This window comes from Notechis scutatus, chromosome 6 (genome assembly GCF_049901735.1).
Source record: "Notechis scutatus isolate UNSWTSFEM ecotype Mainland chromosome 6, rNotScu1.2, whole genome shotgun sequence".
Lineage (NCBI taxonomy): Eukaryota > Metazoa > Chordata > Lepidosauria > Squamata > Elapidae > Notechis > Notechis scutatus.
This window is the reverse complement of record NC_142014.1, coordinates 67,203,815-67,222,164: the sequence shown is the minus strand read 5'-3', so window position 1 is coordinate 67,222,164 and position 18,350 is coordinate 67,203,815. Positions and strand designations below refer to the sequence as shown.

Sequence of the window (18,350 nt, the reverse complement as noted above, 5' to 3'; positions counted from 1 at the left end):
TTTTCCCCATCTCAGTTATACTGGGTTAATCAAAGTGGAATCCCTTTGAAATGCTTTTTCTCATGTTTTTCTGCAGCTGGACTAAGATGTCTCTTATGAGATAAATGTTCGAATACTTCATCCCTGACTTTCTCGCCATTTCTCACAAACAGAAACTAGATTTGAAAAAGATAAATGCCATGCCGCATGATCTCACCACACACATTTCCTAATATTCTCTCGAAATGAGTATTTAGGTGGGAGTAGAAGATTGCAGTGAATCACACGGTGTGACATCATGTAGTATGCATTTCTTGGTATTATGGAGAAGGAGGTGGAAATTTGATGGGATATTACATTACCTCTAGTTTGGTCCTTTCCAAATGAAACTTTATTTTCCGTGTGTGTCAGTTCATTTCCTGGAAATCAGAAATGATGTTTTTATCTCTCTCATAATGTATTCATGAGACTTAATTTGGAGTTGGGAAAATCCCAGGTTTTTTTTTTCTTTTTGGTTTATGCTTGCCATTTTGGATTTTGAAGAAGCAGGTTAGGAAAAGTATCAACCAGTGGTGGGATTCAATTTTTTTTACTACCGGTTCTGTGGGCGTGGCTTGGTGGACATGGCAGGGGAAGGATACTGTAAAATCTCCAGTCAGAGGTGGTATTTGCCGGTTCTCTGAACTACTCAAAATTTCCGTTACCGGTTCTCCAGAACTGGTCAGAACTTGCTGAATACCACCTCTGGTATCGATGCTTTTGAATTTTGATTTCACAGAAAACTCCTAAGAATACCATGGACACCCCCAAATCCCCAAACCTAAGGATAGAGCAAATAACTGATTATACGAGACACAAATGGCGAGAGTCAAATTATCTTACTTTGAGCACATCATGTGAAGATCCAGCTTTCTGGAGAAACTCTTAATGCTGGGAAAGGTGGAAGGAAGGAGAAAGAGAGGATGATCAGCACCAAGGTGAATGGATTCAGTTACAATGGCACTGTATGCAGAGCTGGCAGGTTTGAAAGATCAGATTAAGGATAGATCTTCAGGGAGAAAATCTATGAGAGATGACAATGACTTGATAGCACATAATCAATCTTGCATAAAGTACTTTCCATCTCTTCAGCACTGCTATATATTTCAGTGATGGTTAATTCATTCACTGTACTGACAATTCTATTAGTGCCAGTGCTAGTCAATTCCTTCTAAATTTTTGATTATTTGTAGGGATCTTACATTATAATTAACAATAGTGTTCCTTTTTCAGCATCCATTTATCTACCCAAATAAAATAAAATCTTTTGAACAGGGCCACCTTCCTGTGGTCAAGGTAGTTTAATAGTGGTATGAAATGAATGTGTCAAGCAATGAGAAGGAAATGGAGAAGGATGTACTAGATATACAAATGAAACTGGTGGATGTTTCATTGCTTAAAGAAGATGTACAATTACTAAACCAGAAAACTGACTTGGGTAACATTCTGTAACTGAATGTACAAAACAGGACTGTTAAAGCCTTGAGGGACTTTATGAGAAATGGCTTTTTAAAAGGACAGATTGTACTTATTGGATGTACAAAAGAAATCTGTCAAAGTTCTGAAAGATTCTTGGGACAAAAATAAAGGTAATCAGAAATCAAGCTCTGGGACTATATTTGGTGGGATTAAAATTCATCAAGTTTAAAAGAGAAAATTAATTATGTCTGGCTCCCCTTATTCAACTTCTGCTGCTAAAGAATGAATGACCAGGCTTTAGGATTTTGGTTTTTTAGTTCGGAGAGGAGTTATGGAGGTAAAAAGAATATAGGTTGTAATAAAAGACAGTTATAAGCTACTAAAATTGTTTTTACTTGATAAAATGAAGGGGGAGGTATATCAACATATTTAATTATATCAATATTTTTTAAAATAGTAGGAATCTCAATACTGAAAAACCTTAACTGGCATTTTGAATTTGCACACTGTGAATTTGAACAGCTAGAATCACTCATCATCTTTATCATTCTCAGTCATTCCTGGAATGATTATCCACTGAAGAATACTACAGAGATTTTACTCTGCACACAATAATGGTCACAGATGGAATCCCTGTTGCACTGGTTAGGATGCAGGTAGGGGATGATCTGTACCCAGGTACCTGAAACATATTTTTCCAAATTCAAAGTGAGACCTAACAATGTCATTTCCATCTGTTCCAAGAAGGGTTTAGGCAATAGATGAATGAAGTGGAAAAAGATACCTAGGAAGCTTTTCAGGGAGAACAGCCTGAATATCAATAGAGAACACGCCTTCCATGCAAGTTGATTCAATATCTCTGTGGTGTTCCTCTTTCAAAGCAACCTTTTCATGTGAAAGCAAAAGATAAAACACTTTCAAAAGGAATTGTTGTCAGTTGAACTGACCTGGAAAATTTTATGCTATTTTCTCAGGATTGTCAAAGGCTAACCTGCCACAAACAATCACATTTCTTAAAAGATTCCATATTTCCACCCCTTAGTATAAATGACATCTCATAGCTTACCAAAAAATGTTTGAATTAAGAAAGGATAGTAGTAGCTCATACAAAAAGGTCTGGATTTAGTTCTAACTAGCTTTACTCCAGTTGGCTGAAATTTTTATATTTAAATATGGACAGTCACCTCTATTCTGAGTAAACAAAGCTCAGTTAGATGGAATGGAGGTCTAATTCAGTAGAAGACCATTTCTTATGTTCTCAAGGAAGGGCTACTTTATTGGGTCATCAAGTTTGTTGAATTTGGTAGGTTTTTTAAAATATGTACATATATATGTAGTGTAAGAATATAGATTGCAGTTACTTTTGAATGGCAGTTTCACACTTCATGAATTCAGGAAATCTCCCCGGGAATCTCCAGACTAAAAAAAAATCACAGATGCAGTTTTAGCTGTCATAAATCATTATTTTAAAAGATGCAGGAATTCAAATGTTGGAAACCATATTTTTGAGGGTTTAAAAGCGTTATGTAAAAGTATTTTTAATGCCTGAATATTTTTCTCACAGCACTGCACTAAAGATGTCAGGATTTCTTTCAAATATGGTAGAGAAAATGTACCACAGTGTGAGTGTTGTGAGACAGGTTTCCAGCGGTCATTTTCCAACTGAGCCTTTGCTAGCTCTCTGGATTACTGCAGGCCATCAGTTCCTCGATGCTGAATGAAACTTCTTTTCTGAACATAAGAGATCAGTTCACAAACTCCCAAATTATCCCAGCCTGTGTATTGAATTGAACACGAACTGCATCTAATCATGCAACCAAGCAATTGGCTGTTTTATACACCACACATCCAAATTGATTTTCCATCCATGTATAGCCCATTTCATTGTATGCTAAAAATCAATCTGGCAATGTGACGGAAAAATCAGATGACTGCTTGGTCATGTAGCGGCTCTAATATATATTCAACTTGCCATGCAGATAGGATCAATTTTGAGTAGCCGATTCAGATCTTGAAACTGGGAGTACAGAAAACACAATTAATCTACTTCATTTTCTCCCAAATATATTTTCTAACATCTGCACCAATCCATTATTGTTGTTATTAATCAAAAATATGTTTTCAAGCGTGATGACAATACTCAATAATTATCAATGCACTATAACAAAGATATGGAAAAGGATAATATAATGCTGTATATATTATTTTGTATACCGTAGTAAATTACCTTTCACCACATACTGCATGCCTTGTACAAGGGTTAAGATGCTGCACCCTCAGCTATACAAACTCACTGTTTGAGTTTGGGACAATCACTTTTTCTTGGCCCAACCTATCTCAGGATTGGTGTGGTGAGGAAAAGGAATGGAAGGAGTGTTGTATGCATTACCTTGAGTTCCTGAAAGAAAGGCAAATATAAATCTAACAAACTGATTTATCTCTTAATTTTCATAACAGATTCTCTCTTCAAATATTTTTTTACCACTAACAGCGGATGTGGAACTAATGAGCACTACTACAAGAGTGTGTAAAAATCATGTAGTAAAAATGTATATAATTTATTAGCACAACAGCAATAGCACTTAAACTTATATACTGCTTTATAGTGCTTTACAGCACTTTCTGAGCAGTTTACAAATGTCAGCATATTGCCCCCAATAACCTGGCCCCTCATTTTACCGACCTCAGAAGGATGAAAGGCAGAGTCAACTGTGATGGACAGTATTTTGGATGGGAAAGGGGTTTCCTTTCTCATGCTCATCCCAGGGGTGGGATTCTACCAGTTCGCACCTGTTCTCTAGAACCGGTTGTTAACATTCTAAGCAGTTTGGAGAAGCGGTTGTTAGAAGAAATTACTGGCCTAATCCTGTAAGGAGGGCAGGAAGGAAACATTCTGGGGTTGCTTACAGAAACTGCCTCTCCGTTAACCCTTATTACATTCTTGGCAGGACTAGACTTCCTGTCTCAGGAACTTCTCTGGAGTTTTTTCCCCTCCTTTGCTGGTACTCTGCTTGTGTGGAAGTGACCATTCAAAGTTACAATGGCACTGAAAAAAATGACTTATGACCATTTTTCACACTTACAGCATCCCCACAGTCATGAGAGGCCAGGTGAGGAGATGCGTGCCTCGATGTGAGGGATATTGAGTTGGCCACACCCAGCCAATTACATGACCACCAAGCCACATCCATCCAGTCACATGACCGCCAAACCATGCCCACCAACTAAACCACACCCACAGAACAGGTTGTTAAAAAAATTGAATCCCACCCCTGGGTTGAACCCTCAACAAGAAATGATCTTGGTCAATCCACTGCAATTATTGTTTGGCTCAGAATAAAACAGACTAAACTCCCATAGGCTCTGTCCTGATTAAGTGCAGAATCCAAGATCCAAATTAAAAATCCTTTGTGCACGCAAAGCATATAATTCACTACTGACATACAGCCCACCTCCTCAATAAATTATTGAGTACATTGGCTCTTTGACTAAATTCTAGGACATAGAATTTGCCTAATTTCATTCTTCCTGCATCAATTTACCTTGCAGGCAGAATTTCACATTGGTACAATGTGGTTCACCTAAAGGTTTATTCTATGCCCTCCGTATTGTGGAAAAGCACAAATACCAATCAATCACTGCCAAAACAACCACTGGGACAAAATAGCAAACATCTAATAAGATCTCAACAGAAAGATGTAAAAGGAGACGCACTGTTTGCAAATAATTTTAATGATTGCTTTCAAATAAACAGCAACGGCTTATTGCTTATTGCTATAATAGTTAGAAATCCCAACATGCAATATTTTAATAAACCCCACCCATAAGGAAATGGCATCATGTGACTAAAAATCTAAGTTTGCATGCCTATCCCATTACTTGTGGTCTAAAATAACTTTAGCTGTATAAACCTGTTATGTTTTGGTTAGGGAGATTCATGGTTAAAAAAAGGATTTGCTATTTTGGCAAGCCAGATAGTGACTACCACAAGCAATGGTGGGATTCAAATTTTTTTACTAATTTTTTACAATTTTTTTTTTTACTGTGGGCATGATTTGGTGGGCGAGGCAGGGGAAGGATACTGTAAAATCTCCAGTCAGAGGTGGTATTTGCCGGTTCTCTGAACTACTCAAAATTTCCACTACCGGTTCTGCAGAACTGGTCAGAACCTGCTGAATACCACTTCTGACAGATGATCCCCACTTCAGTTCCCTCCACCCAACTCCATGAAGACCTCACAGTCACCAAGCTACTGGCAGACAGGCAGAAAGCCTTCCAAAATCCCAGCATTTTCTATCACTGAAAGTTTAACAAGGCAGAGCAAAAAGAAGCTGTGCGGATGCCAACATAACTAACAAGGGAATTGCAAAAACACTACAGTTGGAAAGTGCTGTAGGAATCAGGCATCTGGATCTTGCTAGTGCTGAATATTGCTTCTACAGCAAAAGGTGTTGACATCACAGTTGGATGTCACAATCACAAACAGTGACCCAGATACAGCAATCAAATTACACTCGGTATGAAGGGTCACAGGGTAATGTCTTCACATCCAAAATGTGAGCTCACTATATATAAATTCCATTTTCAAAACACAGAAATCAGGCAAATACAAATGGTGTACAACTTCACAAGAGTTGCCAGAAGCTCCGTTATAATTTTCACTTAAATTTTCATCTCACTGTTCTGTCTACCAAATTGTTAGTAATGGAAGAAACGAAAGCTAAACAGTTTTAATTACCAGAGCACTCTCTTAGTTCAAAAAAGAGGCAAATTGATTACCTAGGCCACACTAAATACATAATAGCTATGAGGCGATAATATTTTCTTTCTTGTATTTCTTGTTTCTACTCATTCCTATTCATTCCTGGTTCTATCTATACTCTAATACTCTCTGTGTGTGTGTGTGTGTGTGTGTGTGTGTGTGTGTGTTTGTGTGCGCACGCACACACACACACATATATGTGGTATATAAATATATGTAGCATAATTACTGTAGGTACTAATAGCTAAAGCTCACTAATTTAGCTTCCTTATTTTTCCTTAAAGCCTGTCATCTAAGGAAGACCGAAAAAACAATCTATTTCTATAACATTGCCAGGAAACATGCATGCAATCCCCAAGAACCGAACAACTGAATTAAATGTTTATTTACTTTTATATGATATAAAATTACTTCCAGCACCGTTAATGTAAATGTAGTCTGGTGTTTTAATTTTTTGTATTATCACCTACTAAGGCACCTGTGCATTTCACTTAAGGCTAGAGCTTGTAACAATCAGCCATATTTTATGTTTTCAAAAATGAAGAATCAACTATTCTTCATTCACCAGCTGTTAGGAGGCTTAATTGCAACTTGCGACCATTTCATCACCTGAAAAAACCTAATTGAAATATATGAAGTTTACCTCCATATTTCATCTTAAGAGTGCACAATAGGCTCCATATCATGATTATTATCTGTCATTCTTTTTTTTTCCTTAGTTTACCTTTTTCAGCACTGAGAAGTTCTAGAAAACTCTAGAAAACCTTGCATGGTATTCACTGATATTAAGTTGAAAGGTATTATCCCAACATGGATTTTAAAAGAATCTGGGTTATGTTACATGGTACATAAAATAAAATAAAAACCTTATTGAATCACTCCATCACCACAAAATTCTATTTCGATTGTTCTAAATATAATGTATGAAAAACAGTTAATTTTTTTTAAAAAAATGAGTACATAAAATGATGGCAAGCTCAACATACTAACACAATTGTTTTGTTATAGCTCATGAATTAAAGACATCCATGGCACTAGACCAATACCAAGCACTCTGTCCGTGTATCTGCCATTCTTCAATGGAAGAAGAAGGGGGGAGGGAAGTTGGTAAAAGAAATCCTTTTTTGATGTAACTTGAATATATTAAATCTTATACTGAATTTGTATAACCTACACTTAATATACAACTGAGAGACTGAAACCAGATGCCCTGGAAACCTGTCACCTCTGGAAGAGATAGCAAAAGAGAAGGGACCATAAAAATTCCAGCCGGGAGATGTTTCCTGAGAAACCCTTCAGAAGTTCTCAGAAGAGGGGAGGGGGAATTAACATGTTGATTCTTTGTTTTACAAAATACACATCAAGATAAGGGGAGGGGTCCCAAACTCCCTTATCTATCACTGCATGCCTGGGAGACGTTAGACGCTGCTTTTGAATCCCTACTTGAATTGTCTCATCTCAATAAAGGATTCCTTTTGAAACACCTAGATTTCAGAAGTTCATTCTTGTCAATTGAAATGGGAAAAGTTCATTTAGCCTGACACACCCTATCCAAAACTCAACCCTAGCATAGAGCAAACATCTCGGCTGGCTACAAAACAGCCATCTCAAAACAGCCACTCAGCAAGGCAGGGATGGTTAGATGTGCAATCTCAAAGGCATTCCAAGATGGCAAGAAAGCAAGACACAGCAATTCCATCTATCTGTGATGACCCGGGGCACAAAGGCAACACAGTCAGATAATCAATAAGAGTCCTTTTATTAGCTCCAGCTTTGCCCCCAATATCTTGGTTACCTTCTGGGCTGGAGAAAAACTCTCCCAGGAACAGCCTTTGGCTGCAGAGAATCAAGTCCAAAACGTGGTCAACAAAAACTGTAACTATAAGTCCAATCAAGGCAAGATGAAGTAATTAGTCCAGCAGGGCAAGACAAGGAATTCCAGATGTGAAGGAATGGCAGTAATTCAACACAGTTGGGAGGATGCCAGGAATGCAGATAGCCAAAGTCAACACAAAATAAACTCACGATTGTTCCCAGCAGATGCCGCACTCAGCTTTCATCTCTTTTAAACTCTCATTTCCGGGTGTGGCTAATGAAGGCAATCAGGGCCCTTTCTGCCCCTGTAAGCCACGCAACCCACGTTGCTCTCCTCTCCGTTCTTCCCTGTATGCCCTAGGATGAAGAGGGAGTGGGCCTGGGTCTTCCTCTGAACTCCATCTCCCTTGCTCTACCTCTCCCCTGCTCTGCCCAGATGGACTTTGCCCTTCCCTAGTTTCCTCCACAGCAAACAGAGCCACACTCCCACTCCCTGTCAGCTGTTTGTCTTCCTCCTCAGATTCAGACTCCGACAGGGGCATGACACTATCTGCTTTAGAAAGTACAGTACAATCTTCAGAAAAAGAATGAAAGGGAGTAACTTTCATCCACCCGTATAAATAGTCAATACAAATGCCGAAGACTTTTAATTTAAAGAATCAAAATGTTGCTTTTATCACAGGCAAGACTGTGTATGGTAACTTTCATAGGTAATGAAACTTGAAATAGGAATCTCTTTCTGTCCTACAAGGTATAAACAATCAGCCTAGCAAAATGCCAAACAAACTGTTTGAATCTCATTAGGTTATCATCAATGGTGGCTGCAACCGGTTTAACAACCGGTTCAGTGAGTGCACGCTTCACCAGGTAATCATTGAAAACTATAATGCACGAAACAACTCACAGCTGATAGCACATGAACGACAGCTATAATGACTGTCCTCTGTTCCTCCTGAATTTGTCATTGGTCTGTCTTCTGTAAAATGGATGCTGCAGCAAAAACTGAAATGTAATTCAAATGGAGTTGGAAGACCGAATACTTTAAGGGAACAAGTGTTATATTTGTACATGTCCTAGATCCATACAAAATCAGACTGTAAAGAGTGTATAACAAAATAATGATTTCTTTAGGGTACATAAACTGGTGTGATCATGAAAAAAAGAAAAGGAAGGTTTTTATCACTTCATAATTAAGTTATTGGTCTTCTCAAAAAGCTGGGGGTTTTCCCAACTAGTGGCCTTCAACTCACAAAATTCCAGACTTACGGTGTAGTTAGTGAGGGGGAATAACAGAATAATGAGTTTGTGGTAAAATACCTTGTTCACCGCCCTTTCGATGTATATCAATTGCAAATAATTTGCAGTAAAATTATTATCTAGAGTGGCCCCTGAACTGCAGTACAGCTTGTGAACGAATTTCCCTGGTGTAATAATGAAAGCCCTCCAAACTAAGTGTCAACCCTGAAGCTGTGGCCATTTTCTCTAAGGAGGTTTCTTTTTTGCTTAGGGCTGACACAGCCTGGAGCAAGGGGTCAGGGAGGGGGCTGTAGAGATAGCTGGGGTGTTGTAGCCTAAATAAAATTATTTCCCCTGGAAATCAAGGACGTTCGTGCAGTTGTTTGAAAGGTGGAGACTGAGGTCACCTAGCAACTGGACTATATGCTGATTGGATCATGTGACTGGGGACTCGGGGGTGTGTGTGTGTGACAAAGTTTAAATTGGGTGCAAAACTGGCGGAAACTTAGAACCGATTTCCCACCGAGACTATGGCACTTTGATATGTCCCAAATAAAATGTTCTTTGAGGGATATGCCTGCCTCAGAGTTCTTATTCAATGGGATGTACTACTTGGAACCTTGACATTAAACTGGCTCTCTAAACCTTAAGGCTTCAAACCAAAGCTGCTGTCCGGGATCCTGAGCTCCAGCCATTTACCTGGTCTACCGGGCAGCGGAAAAGACTCAGGGAAGATGGAAGAAGAAACCAGGACACTAAGCCATTCAAAGAGGGGGAGGGGAGAAAATTACATGCAGCCAAAGCATTCCATGGAGCACATCTCCTTTTAGAGCAAAGCTTCCTTGACTTTTCTCTAGCTTTAACTATTCCCTCCCCTTTCTGCTCCCACTTGATTGCTAATCTCCTTCCTCTTCTACAATGCAAGTACGGCCAATTCTCTCTCCAATGCAAAATCCATCTGCAAATGGAATTCTGTCGCCTTCCAGATTTCAAACAATCATCATAGCATTCTTGGTTTTTCTAAACCGTAAACCAGATTGCTACTTTACAGCTCAGAGATTTTAAAAAAAATTGCATAGGGTAGTTTTTTTTTCAGTATGCATCAAAAATCTGTCAAAAATTATCCATAGTTCTGACTGCAGAACTGGTTTAGGTAAACAACTTCACTAGGTCCAGGTTAATTTTGAAAACTTTCCATCAGAGCACATGCCAGAAATATTTCTTGAAGCCCTTTTCTAATGAAGCCACAACTTCACAATCCAATATAAAATGCCAACGGGTAGGTATTCACATTCAGAAATTTCCTGAGTTCATTTCCCAGCTGGGAAGCAGTCACTGATGCTAAGAAGAAATAGACATCAAAGCCAGCTGCCAGAAAAGGGATCCTTTAATTCAGGAAGGCAAGAAAAGTAGTGACACAGCTCCAGCACTCCTAGCTTGCAAGCAGATTGGAAGCGTGAATCTGAGCATTTTATGCTTAATTCCCCTTTGAAGCTCCTGCAGCTTGATGGGTTTATGTGTGTGCCTCTAGTTAAAGGGATTGCCCTGGATCCTGTCTTCCTGCTTTAATGGGTTAATCCTGTCCCAGGACATTTGTCTTTCTTATCCTGGGGCTAATCTTGTCGGGGGCAGGAAAAGGGGAGTTCTGGTTTTGTCTTCTTAATGGCTCTACTGAAGTGTTTCTATTGTCAGCTCTGTTAGCAGGGCTGCTCTGAGTTTTCTCTTTCAGCTGGTGATTCTTGGTTTTCTTAAAAGGGGAAGGTCTGGCTTGAGTTTCTTGGCACTGTTTTCTGACGTTTCTGGTGCTGTGAGGTTTCTGGCACTGTCCTTTTGGGATGTACACCCATAAACATAATTCAATGACTGAATGTATAATTTGCAGATACAAGATTCAATCTTTGAATTTCTAGGTATAACAGAGCAAACTGGATGCACTTTAGATGGACTCACTCTGTGAGAGAACTTCCTGTGTATCCTTATCAGTGCCCATAAAATATTTTGTTCACTAAGAAATCCCATTACAGGGAGATCTCACTTACTGACCTCCTCACTTAGCAACCATTTGAAGTTATGACATGTTGAGGAAGTAATTTTATAGCCACTCCTTGCATTTACAATCCGTCTCTGGCATCCCCACAATCACGTGATTGACATTTGGGCACTTTGCAAAGAGGAGGGATTTATGATGCCTCACTTAACAACCAAAGTGAATCACTTAACAATTGCAGTGGGAGGGACACTGTAAGTCTGTCCCAGTCATGTGATGTTTCACTCAGTGACAATGGTGAAAGGAGTTGCGGGTCCCAATTGTGATCACTAAACAAGGACTACCTTTATTCTACTCTATTTATTCTATCTTACTACCTACACTTAAGATTACCATCCAACATAACTAAGAAAGTAGTCAAATCAATTGATATCATACTATGCTTCCTTTGGACCCAGTTGTGATGAACACTGAACAGATTGTGCCAGTAAACAGGCTGTCATCTAAGAGTACTCCTGTGAATATAAATTTACTATGTCAAGAAGCAAAAACTTGTCCTTTTTGTTCCTGTCTAACTCAGCATTTTCACAAGAGGAATATCCTCTCTTTTTCCTACTGAATTGCAAGTTAATATTTAGATACTGCTAGATTCAAGGAAAGCCTCTCTCCACATACATAAATCTACAATCTGATGTGGAGCCCTGTGGTTGTTGTAGAAGTCTCATATTTAGTAATTTCAGAAGATAATTTTCTTCAATGAAATGACTCTTCTTTCCAATTGTATTTGATTTCCATGTCCAAAGAACAACAGTGTTTCTAAAGCAGCTTTTTCTGCCTCAGCCATACCTGCTGTCTCACCCAGGGCTTTTCAAAGACGAATAAAATACTTGACACTCAACGAATGAGAACTTAGCAGAAAGCAATAGCAGCTTTTCTCCTCTCTAGCAGGGGAATGGATGATACGTATCAGAGAGCAACTGTAATATACTCAGCCTGAATGCCATAGAATTTGACAGGTACAGTAGGTAGACCAAAAAAATAGCCCATGGAGACTTTTTACAACCACACAGAAACATCACAATTGGGGGGGGGAATCAGCTTCTGAAAAATATAAGGTACCCATGTCAAATACCTTCCTACACACAAAATGTATATTTTATTTTAATGAATGAATGAATGGAGTTGTAAAATTTGATTGTTCTTGATCTATATAAATGGTATTTTCTTCCCCCCCTTTCTCTGCAGGTTTATCCCATGTAATTGAACAGACTTTGGGAACAGACAGGGATGTATATAGCACCCCTCTTTCTTGAGCTGTTTTATTTTAGTTCTTCATTTAAACCAACATTTCTGAGTTGTCAGAATTGTATGGTTGCCAGCAAAGCTTCTCAATGTGACAATGTGCTTTAATTTAAAGCAATTCAAAAAAAAATTCAAAAAAAAAAATCCATGCACAGCAGCATTAAGAAAAAGTAAAGTTCTTTTTCTTTAAAAAAAAAAAAAAAAAACAATGAACACGTTTTGCATCACAAAAATCCATGGGAAACCAGAATATGTTAAGATCTGCTTAAAAGTAAACAAAGAAAACTGACAAGCTAACTTACCCAAGGATATAAATTCTACAGTTGGGGGGCGGGGGGTGAGGTTGTGGAAATGGCACCAGAGGGAAAAAGCATCCCATGTTTCTCTTAACCAAGTTTGTCTTTCTTACTACCAAAAAGAAATTTGGATAATAGAAACCAAGAACGTCAGCTAAAAGCAGCTTCCAATAGGAGGAAATAGCCTTTCAGATATCCCGACCCTAATCATAAGGTATCAGTTATAAACAAGTGGATGATACAAGGTTGTTTACAACAATAACACCTACTCCACCCACCAGAAAATGGGAGGCAGGTGTATTAGGTACGTTCGACATACAGTATGTATATATGATAAAACAACAACAGCAATAACAGTAAGAGATATCAGAGAGAATTCAAAATACTTTTCTACATTTTCCAATGCTTTTAAAAATATTAGAATACTTTCCCAAGCAACTTCTGGACTGTTGCAGTTCAGAGCTACTATATCTAGGCTGATATGTTCAAGGTAGCCACCAGAAGGCAACAGAGTTAGCTTTTGCTATATCTCTGTTGCCATCTACTTGTCATTTTGATTTCTGCAGCCTAGGTATAATACCATTAAATAAATGAAACATCTCTTAAACACATATTATACATTTTCACATAATCATTGTATTAACCACATTAATAATGTAATTTTCTGCAATTTCCCACAGTTTTACAAATAGCTTACGATTAAGCCCACAATTGCTGCCACTTTTTCAATATATTCAAGAAGAAATGCATTAACTTGTTTTTCTTTCTATTTTTTTAGAATATACAATATACATTAGCAAGTTGCTGTTTTATTTAGCAGATCCTATTTCCATATCACACTGATCAGAATTTGTACATGAATATTTAACATTTGGCTTGGTGGCAGAATTAAATTTGAACAGACATAATTATTCCAGTATTTTTATCTTGCCTTTCTAATAATCATCACAAAAACAATTGGATATTCATGGGACCAAATCACAAATAAATTTGCTTCCTAAGATAAGGAAATCCTTAACAGATACATTTACTGTCATTCTTCCTCCAACTCATCTCTCCAAGAAACTGCTTTAAATACAGCCAGAACTTTAAGTCTGTTATCTAAAATTTATTATCAAACTAGCTTTTGGGATCTTTCTTTTTTTTTTTTTTTCCCTTTGCCCAGAAGAAATTACAAGTAGTCCTCAATTTACAACCATTAATTTAGGGACCGTTTCAAGTTACAATAGTGCTGAAAAAATTGACTTGGAACTGGCCCTTGTGTTTACGACAATCACACTATCCCTATAGTGACATGATCGAAAATTCAGGTGCTTGGAAACCAGCATATATTTACAACAGAGGCATCATCCCTGGGTTATCGGATCACCTACCCAGCTGATTTCCAAGAAGCCAAGCCAATGGGGAAAGTTGAATTTGTTTAACAACCACATAATTCACTTTAAAACTATGGCAAAAGAGCTTGCACAATTGGGTTTGATTCATTTAACAACTGCCTTGCTTAGCAACAGAAATTCTGGTCCCAATTGTGGCCATAAATTGAGGACTACCTCTATACATCTGAAAACCGAAATGCAAATATATTTTCTTTCTTTTCTATAATAAGCATTGCCCATATTGAACAAATGGCATTACCGCTGCATTTAGAGAAAAAAATTCAAGCAAAAGAAGAAAGGGGGGGAAAAAATCAATTACCATACATCAAATACACAAGTCCTATTGTCAAACATTTGAACGTAACACTAAGACTGTTTATTAGCTCAAATAAATAATCCTCCACTGCTTGAAAAAATATAAAGAACATAGGCAATGTTCCAACAACACATGCACAAAACACAAATTTGAGATTTAATCCAAATATCAAACAATCCAAGACTCTAGAGCCTGAAATCCATGCATACATCCATAACTACAACATGAGCACATGGCATTTCAACCTTTCAAATGCCTTTTTTTCTTGAGTTCCGAATAAGATCTTTTTGTTGCCAAAGCCATAAGCATAAACCAAGACTTACCAGATTGGAATTGGTGGCATTGGAATCGTCTTCTGGAAAGGGGATATAGATAGCTAAGGCCACACAATTGGCAAAAATAGTCAGTAAAATAATAATTTCAAATGGTCTGAGGAATGGAGTTAAGGAAGATAGTTGGTTTCTTAAATCGTAGCTTCAATTGTATAATCTAATTATGCTGGAAGGAAAAACAAAGTTAAAAAGGATTCTGTTTAAAGAAGACTGTTCTAATTCTTTGTATGTTGAAAAGAAACACCTGCCTTTAAAGTGCTTTTTCTCCTTCCCAGCCAAATTTCTTCTTAATATGTCAAAAGCATCGTAGGTCAGTCGCGTGCCAGAATACACATAGATTCCTTAAGCTTTCTTTGGTCTTTATTTAAGCTGAAATTTATTTATTTCCATCTTTGTGAAGCTGCTTTTGAGCAAATTGCTTCCAACTAAATCTCTTTATCTCTAACTACATTTGCAATACAATTTCATTGTCATCTATCACTTCAAAGAAGCAACTTTTAGAACTCTTTTTCTGCCTTTCTTTGACTTCTTTGGGTTTTTCTGTGTCTTACTTCTGTCGAGTTTGGAAAATACTTTTTTATACAAAGGAAGAATATCCAAAGAAGCTCTAGGGCAGGGGTGTCAAACTTGATTTCATTGAGGGCCACATCAAGATTGTGCTTGACTTTGGGGGGCATGTTGGGCATGGCCAAGGTGGGCATGGCCAGCTCAATGTCACTCATGTCGGGGGGTGCCTGTGGTGGCTTGAATGCTCTGCCAGTGAAAATGGGCTACCGAGCTCCGTTTTCAGCTGCGAAGGCCTCCCTCTGTCAGCAAAAACAGAGCTTGGGAGTGCTGCCTGCAGCCATCGCGAGCTCCGTTTTCCGCTCCTGCAAAACTCTACCAGCGAAAACAGAGCTCGAAGGGCTGCATGCAGCCCTCCCAACTTCCGTTTTGGCTGTCAGAGACCTTCGCTGGGCCGGTCCTTCGCTGTTTCCAGGTTGGCCGTGAAGGCCAGATCTAAGCACCCAGTGGGCTGGCTCCAGCCCCCAGGCCTTGAGTTTGACACCCCTGCTCTCGGGACTTTAAAAGATATAAGGATTTAAAACACAACTACATCTCAGAAGTGCACATCTACACAGGCCAGATTACTTTGAAGGGTACTTTTAACCTATAAAAATAGGAGTTTATTGCATGTTGTGTATTGCATGTTGTGTATTCTGGAATTAAGTAAGTTTGTGACCTTATTCTATGTCAACCTTTTTGGGCTCCCATGCCAAAAATTGCGCTTGTGTGCTCGCGTGCCAGCACCCAGAAGGCAATGCACGCGAGGGCCCCCACGCCTCCTACACATGTGTGTGCAACCCCCCACGTATGCAGCACATCTCTGCATGTGTGCATGATCTCCTCATGCACCATGCATCTCTGTGCATGCACATGCATCTCCTGCACACCCCTCACCCTCCCGTGCATGTACGCCAGATAACCAACAATCAGCTGTCGGGTGTGCGGCATGTGTATGCACTGTGGGGCTCTTCTGGGCAACCGGCACAGCAGAAGTGGCTCTGCGTGCCACTTCCAGCATGCATGCCATAGGTTTGCCCCCACGGTTCTATGTTGTAGACCTGCTCTATCCTGTTTTTCCCTTTTGGCTGAATTTGTATGCATGATGTTAGGGAAAAGCAAGATATAGCAATGTGTCCCTAAATATTTTACTTCGACCTATTTGCTTTTTTGGTAGTTCATAACAGAATATGATATCTGCATTTAAGAGGAAAACCGGCCTATCAAAATTTGATTTTGGTTTCCCTTCTCCAAATCTGTACTGTTTTTTTCTGTAGTTCTGTGCAGTAGAGATGGATAAAGAATCTGGCACTGCAAAAGTTCAAATATAATTTTCTTCCCTATAGCATTGTGTTTTACACTTTAAGGTCAAATGTACGAATATAAATTGTAGTATGGCAGTTTCTGGGAACAGAACTGTATAAAGACAACATCATGTGGAAAACAATATATCAAAACAGGAACCGACACAGATCTGGAAATGACAGCCATGAGATGGATGCGAATATAGTACTTGATGCAGAGATTCAAAACAAGGATGATTTGATCAATTCTTTAAACTGAATTGATTACTGAATCTAATTACGTGGTTCTGCATCAATTCAAACAAGCTGAATGTTTCTGTAAATGCCCAAATCTGATTCAACAATTCAGTTTTAAGCTGAGTGGACCTGAATCATTTTCCAAATTAATCTGAACTAAACTGGATTACTTTTCTGAATCAGACTGATGAATTCTTATAGAATGGGAGTAACACCTGTGCCCAAGTAATCAATCTATTTATTTACATGCAAAGTAAATAGGCTTCTTGCATATGATTGTGCCACTTTTGCAAGTTAAAGATCAGACTGAAATATGAACTAGAGAAAGCAAGCAATTAACATTTGGTGCCAGAGATTCATTTTGCTTCAATTCTTTTAGATAGCTAATGCCTTGTTCATAATTTTACATTGACCTGCATAATGACTTAACCATTCAAAATCTCTGTTCAACTATTTCCCTTTTTTATTAAAATAGATTATAATGCTTTTAAATTTCTGATTGGAACATATTTGAAAGGGTTTAAGTAGGTTTCTTTTTTTTAGTAAAAGGAAATATAAGTTAATGAACGTCCTCGAAATAATTACTATACTGAGGAATTTTACTATGTCTCGATTTGAGAGAGACAGCATTTTTATAGAAAGCTCGTTTTTATCGTTTTATAATAGTTTTACATCTGTGACACTATTTCTGCATCTATATGAAGAAGTTGGAGAAACTTATACAGGAGTCTCAGAGGCATCTGGTTAGTCAATGTAGGCAGAAGGCATTAGATTAAAGATTCATGAGTCCCATTACTTTATATCCCAAATTAGGGGCCAAATACTGTTCAGAAATGCACAAGCTGAGCATGATGACAGAGGCACACCATGTTTCTTCCTCCAAGGTCTGATCATCAGAAGGACTGAGAGACCGTTCCTTTCATAAGACGATCTGCAGCCTTCCAGATAGGCTGGGATTACAATAACATGTTTATTGAGTCCTGAAAGTTTTGGCCCAACAAAACTGGAAGGCAGGAGGTCAGAGAAAGCTATATAATACTGTTGCACACAATGTATAAATTGCATGTTACATATACAGGTAGTCCTTGGCTTATGACCACAGCTGCACCCCAAATTTCTGTTGCTAAGTAAGACATTTGTTAAGCGAACTTTGCTCCATCTTACAACCTTCTTTGCCACAGTCATTAAGTGAATCACTGCAGTTGTTAAGTTAGTAACGCAGTTGTTAAGTGAATCTGGCTTCTCCATGGACTTTGATTGTCAGAAGTTCCCAAAAGGCGATCCCATGACTCCAGGACAGGGGTCCTCAAACTTGGCAACTTTAAGACTTGTAGACTTCCACTTCCAGAATTCCTCAGCCAGCAAAGCTGGCTACCACTTTAAAGCAAAGCTGGCTGAGGAATTCTG

General features: G+C 38.5%; 1 protein-coding gene across 9 annotated transcripts in view; it reads right to left on the bottom strand.

The window, feature by feature from the left end:
• Positions 1 to 14,956, bottom strand: part of CACNA1C (calcium voltage-gated channel subunit alpha1 C) — a 446,749-nt gene extending 431,793 nt beyond the window's left edge. For 7 of the 9 annotated variants that reach the window (XM_087968599.1, XM_087968607.1, XM_087968602.1 and 4 more), the window contains exon 1: positions 14,851 to 14,956. The gene's annotated coding sequence lies outside the window, so the exon portion shown is untranslated. The remainder of the gene's footprint in view (positions 1 to 14,850) is intronic. The other 2 variants (XM_087968605.1, XM_087968604.1) reach the window with 1 other exon arrangement.
• Positions 14,957 to 18,350: the final 3,394 nt, after the last annotated feature.